This window comes from Ixodes scapularis, unplaced genomic scaffold (genome assembly GCF_016920785.2).
Source record: "Ixodes scapularis isolate PalLabHiFi unplaced genomic scaffold, ASM1692078v2 PGA_scaffold2__306_contigs__length_199485367, whole genome shotgun sequence".
Taxonomy (NCBI): Eukaryota; Metazoa; Arthropoda; class Arachnida; order Ixodida; family Ixodidae; genus Ixodes; species Ixodes scapularis.
The window spans coordinates 121,758,319-121,765,735 of record NW_024609857.1 but is presented as its reverse complement, the minus strand read 5'-3'; the positions used below and the strand labels follow the sequence as shown (position 1 = coordinate 121,765,735).

General features: G+C 48.5%; 1 non-coding gene across 1 annotated transcript; it reads left to right on the top strand.

Moving 5' to 3' along the window:
- Positions 1 to 5,464: 5,464 nt before the first annotated feature.
- Positions 5,465 to 5,537, top strand: Trnaq-cug. The gene has a single exon. It is a non-coding gene; the product is annotated as a tRNA-Gln (tRNA).
- The last annotated feature ends 1,880 nt before the right edge of the window (positions 5,538 to 7,417 follow it).

Here is a 7,417-nt window from a genome sequence, read left to right as displayed (position 1 = left end):
GTTACAGAATTAAAAAAAAAAAAAAAACTATTTGTGAAAAATATTTTACAATATTTTAATTACGAAAGTAATGCATTTCAACCATATTTTCCACATACTTTACGCTCGTAATTGTTAGATCTACTCACGGCTTCAGTTATCCTGGAAGCCTAATGGCTCTGGACCAGCCGTCCGCTCGCCTCGGTCGGCTCTCGGTTTCTTGGTTCCGCTGCACATCTAGGCGTTCTTACGATGTCGAAAGGGGCGTCTGCTGCGAAGACAAATCCGTCTGTCAACATGACCAACCAGCGAAAATCGGCGCACAAACCATGATAAAAGACCGCCTCGAATGTCTTCGTTAATAGACGCGGATCGGCGAATTTTGCCCCCTGCATAGCCTCCTCTGACGTATCTCTTTTATTTAATGCTACAGAATGAGACATTCGCATGTATCGATCTGCATAAAGGGAGAGGGGAGCTTAGCGAGGAGTATAAAAATATATATACGAGTTTATCCAAATCGAGCTTCATCAAGCAAATAAAAAGTGCCCACCGTGACATGTTGATGTCCGTACGTAATGAGACTCCCGATGAGTCCCCTGTACAGCCGCCGACAATATGAAGGTCAACACCTTACCTAGTTTCTTGCCTGTTTTAGGTACTTTCTAGCCCTCTTCTGGAACAGAGCTTGTTCCAGAATTTGCAAGAGCGTCAAAAACAAGAAGAGGGTTGTTCACCTTCATATCGCTCACGGGTGTACGTCACAAGGCACCGGCGTGCTGGTCGGAGGTCGTAGGGAAGTGCAATCCGCTGCTAAACGATCACATCGCCAAATTGGCCAAGCTTTCATCAAAGCTATAGTTTACATAATATAACAGCCAAAAGCGCACATAGAAACTCTAGCTGTCTATGAGTTGCAGGCACGTGACCACAGTAAAAACACCGCCCGAATGGCGATGCAATGTTTGCAATTCCAGTGGGGTCACCTGGCTTTTTTTATAAATTCAGTGCAGTCAAAGTCCTCATTGGGATAATGGCCGCGCGTACGACCCCTCGAGTATCTGTCGAAGTGAACTTTATTGACCGAAGTCAACTAGAAGCGTTGGAAGAATTAATCCAGCTACCAATAATAACAAAGCATTCTCTTTCTTCCTTTGCTGGTTCGGAAACAATGACGATACATTGCGTCCGATACCTCGCAATAGAATTTAAACATAGTGATTATAATATATTTTAGCTCAGAAGAGCCGCAGTGCTGCAGAAAGTGACGTCGCCCATAACTTGGAAGCCTGCGACCCCGCGTGTAATAATTATGCAATGACATTTCGCAAATGAAGAAGACAAAGACAAAAACAAAAGAACATGGTGATGATGGTTTAACTGGAGCTTGTGGGTAAGACGAGGGTTTTTATGTTGCTGGTGCATTTGTATGCTGATAATTGATAATTGGTGCACGTGGTTGTGGTGTGACCTTGACGAAGAATCCGGGGTTCGGAGTACTGCTGGTCATCACTACACCTTGCTTCGTCTCCAGCTGGGTGGGTGAATGCTGCGTGGATGTTAAGGGTGGGCTTGTCGCGGTATCTGTTTTCGTGCTGGTGGCAGTCAGACCGAGCGCTGATCATCAACCCTAGCTTAAAACCGACATAGTTTGTAGCGAACCACGTACAAATCCTAAGACCAGGCTGAAAACACCAATTAAATGGTTGCCGAGGGCTAGCGCAGTTTTGCAGTGAGGTGGACCCTTCGGAGAACGCGACAGTCTGCAGTGCGAATCGCTGAAGAACCCAGGATCCTTTATATATTGATTGATATTGATATTTATTTCGGCACTCTAGAGCTGAAATAAACATAGTTACATTGCATAATATATATATATATATATAGTGGGTATCCAAAAGCGACAATTTCCTTTGATGGTGTCCAGGCTCGTTCTGCCCACGAGCTAATCGAGCATCGGCTAGCCGCGGCTCATCGACGACTGGTCCAGCTCCAGTGTTCAGCCTTGTACAAGACGTATTTGGTCGTGAAAAGAAATCTGACGGCCGTCGCACTTCTTGCTGTCCTCGGCGGAACTGTCCTCGTCGTCCCTGTGGTTCGGTGATGAGCCCGGGCTCACGTCTTGGCACAGCTGGCCGGGGTGACCCGAGTCCGCGCAGGGCCCCGACTTGGGTCCTGGGGGAGCGGCGAAGAAGCCCAGAGGACCCAGGAAAGGTCCGATGGCGTGACTCGGGCTCAGGTATTGGGGAGACCACAGCCCTTGCCGTTCGCTCACGGCTAAAAGGTCGAGGCGTGTGTGGAGATGTGGTCGGGGAGACCGTTGTATCTAGTCGTCAAAGTTAACGTTGTCGGAAGGAGCGGTGCGCTGTCTTTCGGGGCATGATCGGGAAACAACAATCAATGCGGCCACCATATCGGCCGACGTCAAAGGCCCGGGCGATGCCGTCATGTCGGCTTGCAAATGCAACGGGACACAATGCCTCATTATGTTCTTGTAACAGCACGACTTCTATCCTGTATTCACTGGCGTCCGTTTGTAGTATAAATGGCGCACTAAGATTGGGCAATCTAAGAGACGCGATATTTTTGATGGCTCTTGCCAAAGATTTGAATGCTACATCATGGGCTTCGCTCCAATTCTATGTTGACTCCTGGCGTAATAGCTCATGAAGAGGACGGGCGATGTCGGCACAGATCGGGATAAATTGGTGGTAAAATCCTACCGTGCCAAGATATTGCTGCAAACTCTTTTTGTCTTGCGGCATGGTAAATGCCATAATGGCACTTAATTTGTCTTCCTGCGGCTCAATTCAGCCGTTGTCTACTACGAACCCGAGCATTTCTATTCGATTTGACGCGAGCTGCATCTTCCCTGGATTAATCGTTAGACCTGCATCACTCATGCGCTGAAGAACGAGTTGCAAAAGACGAAGGTGATCGTCCAGAGTATTTGAGAACACAACCACGGCGTCCACGTACGCCATTGCGCAGTGAAACTTAGTACCCCCCAATACTGTGTCCATGAGCCCCTGAAAGCTCGCAGGGCAATTTGAAAGACGAAAGGAAAGCCGATTGAATTCATAAAGGCCTCTTTAGCAAATGAATGCCGTGTTTGGTCTATCTGCCTTGTAAGAAGGGATCTGGAAAAATCCTCTGCTACAGTCTAGAGTGGTGAAAATGTGCGCCGATCCCAGTGCATACGGCTGCGAACCGCAAGTGCGAAAATTACATTGCGGTTCGCAGCCGTGGTGTTCTCCACGAACAGCGTGGGCGTACGAGTCCAGCCATCGGGGAATCTTGTTAGAATGCGGCTGCCAGGACTCCCGCTCCTCCATACCTCGCCGACTATTGCCCGTCCTGGCACAGGACGGTTCCCAGCAAGCCTCCGGAGGTAGGGGAGGCCGGTTGTTCAGCTCGGCCAGGGCATAGGCCTGGATCTGTTGCGCTGCTCGGGCGAGCTCCTCCAAGCCCCGGAACGCTCGACCGCGCAGGTAGGGGTGGAACAGCGGGTCACTATGACGGATATACCGCGACACCTTGTTTGAGTCTGGGGCGCTTGGGTCAGCCCTGTCGTAAAGAGTCTGTAGCGCGCGGACAAACTCGAGCAACAAGTCGTCCCGGTGTTGATTGATTGATTGATTGATTTATTAAGGGCTTTCTGGCGAACAGTAACGTGGCCATAGTGCGCCAAACATAAATATTTAGGTAAAACACAGGTAGAGTGCTATTTAATGTAGAAGTAAAAGTCAGATACTCTGGCAGCAGACAAAATGCCGAGAAGGACCTAATTATCTGTGGTGACCACATACTATAGAAGGTGCATGTTGGAAAAGCTAGAACGTAGCAAAAAAAACCTGTTTTCTCAAGGAACATCCCCGCAGGGGGCACCTGTGAAAGCATGTGTTTGGAGAGTGGCGTCTCCACGGACCCCGAGCCCCGCAGGGGGCGCCTGCACTTTAGGTGCTAGGTGCTTGGTGAGTAGCGTCACCATGGACCCCAGCCACGTGGGCCACCATACCCGCACGCAGGGGGCACCTACTTTAGTAGGTGCTTGGTGAGTGGCGTCACTACGAACTCCAAGCCATGTGGGTTCGCCCACCCACGTCTGGCTGTGCGTGGCGTACCCGTGTCCGGGGAGCTAGTGATGCCGCGAGGAGCTAGTGATGCCGCGAACCCCTTTGCTGCATTACTAAGCGGGTGCACGCGCCGGAGAACGCAGTCTCCTATTGAAAATTCTAGGGGTCTCCTGGCCTTAATCATATTGGTTCCTCTAATCGAGCTGCGCTAACTCAATATTTTGTCGAGCCACTCGCACAGCGTTGGTGATTTTATCACGAAGTTGTTCAGCAAATCTCGCCTACGAGGTGTTTGGTCCCCTATTGTGGTCAGAAAAGCTGTTCTCGAGGGGAAATCGCAGCTCGCGTCCGAAGTTTATTTGGGAAGGTGTGAACCCTGTCGTACGGTTCTCCGTAGTTCGAGTGGCGAAAGCCATTTCCGGGATGCAATGGTCGCAGACTTTGTGTCTCTCGGTGTATACCACTAGCCTTGCTTTGAGGTTCCGGTGGACCCTCTCAGCTATGTTGGCTTGAGGATGGTAAGGAGTGGTGCACTTGCGCTGGATGCCCAGTGCTGTGTAGCAGTCCTCAAAAACCTTACTTGTGAAGTAGGATGCGTTGTCGGAAATTAATTGGGAACAGAACCCGAAGCGGGTGGGTGTCCCTCAATTTGTCCCAAATCGTCCTGGAACTCAGTTGGCGGTGAGGGTGAAGCTCGACCCACTTTGAGAAGTGGTCGGTGACTACCAGGAGATACCTGTTTCCTTTGGGGCTGCCTGGAAAGGGACACATTATGTCACATGAAACAATCTCCCACGGAAAGCGACTTTCCACTGACTGCATCAAATCAGGGGATTTACCTCCCCTGGATTTGGCTTGTTGGCATTGTAGGCAACTGCGTGTGTAGCGGAGAACATCCTGGCGCATCCTCGGCCAAGTGGCAACGCGACACAATTTCTGGTAGGTTTTCTGACCGTCACTGTGACCCGCTAGCGCACTGTCATGAAAATACGGGAGAAAAGTTTGCCTTAATGTACGGGATACAGCCACACGAAAAGGGGACGTGGTGGGGTCGGCTTCGTCTGCCTGCGGTATGTAGCGAAGGAGGAGATCATCCTCGCTGTGCACATATGCGTCTACAGACCCATGCGTCCCGTTTCCATCGGTTTGATTGGGCTGAGTCAAGCACCGAGATACTTTCTGGCACATGTCGTCCTTTTGCTGGGCTTCTCGTAGCTCGTCCCGGCTCACAGAAAGACCCCAGGAGACTTCAGTGTCGGCAACAGCAAGTTCCGCTGTGTCATCCGCCTTTCGGGGGGGGGGGGGGGGGAGGGGGGGGGGGGAGGGGTGCCCGTGACAGAGCATCTGCTGCGACATTGAACTTTCCTGGTTTGTATTCAATCGAAAAATAATATTTCTGTAAAACCAGAGCCCGGCTAGCTCAGTCGGTAGAGCACGAGACTCTGAATCTCGGGGTCTTGGGTTCGGGCCCCACGTTGGGCACCAATGTTGAGACTCAAGAACAGACAACCGTTTCGCTGGTGTCCACACCCGTTTTACCCCGCGCTCGTCCTGAGCGCGCGCTAGCTGGACCCTCTTTCACGAGCCATTTTTAATCTCTTCCTTTTCAATCCCCACAAGTTCTAATACATTTGTCATGTTTGTGAGAGTAAGTCTTGTCTGACATACGCGTGAGTGTCAGCACAATTTTGTCTTGGTGGGGCAAACCAACATTATTTTTTGAGGGAGGGAGGGGAAAGAGGGGGGGACACTTTCATACACAGCTTGTTTAATATTCATCCTCCAACACAGTGCAGAATGTCGCCCAGGAAGTTTTTCACACTATCCACAGATTCTTAGCAATTTCAAATTGATCCATGGATTCTGCATCGCCGATGATCTGCAGGCTGAATCATCACCTACGAACGTGAGTGCCTATAGGTAAATTTAAACATTGTCATTTTTTAACCAGCGGATACTAGATTTTCTTTGTTTAATTATGATTGTTTTTTTTTTGTTTTTTTTGGCTTCAGAGAACTGCATGAACAGCTGAACAAAGCGGGGATAGAGGTTGGATGGTGTTGTAGATATTTGAAGACTATGCTAATAATATGCTGAAATACAGTTGTCGGACCTATGACGATCAACTATTTCAACTCTGCACTCTTTGTTTCGATATCCGAAAGGCCGGTCACCAGGGAATACTACGTCACAAGCCACAAAGTAGTGATCCAAAATCTTTTGCAATATAACTGCTGGTTTTGTTGCTGCTGATGGTGCTCTTAAATTTATATGGTTAATTTAAGGACGCGCGAGAATGTCTCCTACGTATTCCTCCCTTGTAGCGGCCTGAATTGCAGGTTCGATTCCATGATCTGCCAAAATAGTAAGCTACTCGCACACATGTGCCCTCGATGGTTTCAGTAGGTTGATGTTGAAGTCTCCTATTAGGCAGATGGAAGCGCGATCCGGCAACGCGTGCAAGTATTCGCGAAGGTCGAGAAGGAAGTTAGAAACTTTTCTAGAAGGCGGTCTGTAGACTGCGAGTAAATAGAGGTCACAAGCAGAAGTTTGTATGCGCAGTGCGACAAACCCCGATGAGCGAACCGAAAACGGCACCTCCGAAAAAAATAAGCTTTCTTTTGAGGAAAGAGCGATACCGCCACCGCGCTTCTTCTCCCGAGTAAAGAAGGTGCTTTTGAAGGCTGGTAGTGAAAATAGGCATACATCTTCATTATAAATATTAATCTCCATTAGAACAAAACCGCCCGCTAAAGAAAGTACATGGTTAATGACCAGCTGAAATTCATTCAAGTGTTTACGAATGCACCGTATGTTGACATGAAACATAGTAAAAAAAGTGCCAGCGTTTGTTGTGAAACTTTTTAAGCAACATTGTAGATTTTTGAGCTAGAAAGAATTAGTCACCAGCTATAATAATAATAATAATAGTTATACATTTCTGTCAAGTAAACCCGCAATCATATATTATTGCGGGTTTACCTTGCAGGAAAACCACTGACTGATATCGTGCCATTCAAAGCCAAGAACATTAGTAGCAAAGCACATAATACACAAGGGCTGCATAAAGAAAAACACAGGGCTGAGTAAAAACTCACGTTTCTTTTTCTACTTGTTTAAGTGAAGCTGGATATTTAACGGGGGCGCGTGTCCTGTTTAAGCAAACAGGACACGCGCCCCTATTATTCGCTAAAATTTCATGAAACGTATTTAACGAAACGTGTTTATACAAAACACCGGGAGAATACGAAGGTCAGTATTCTACCGGTAGTCGTCACATGATTTCAAAGAGCCAGTGGAAGGCGAATGCCGGTAGAATTTCGGTAAATTATTCTCCCGGCTGCCGGTATAACTTCCGGCTG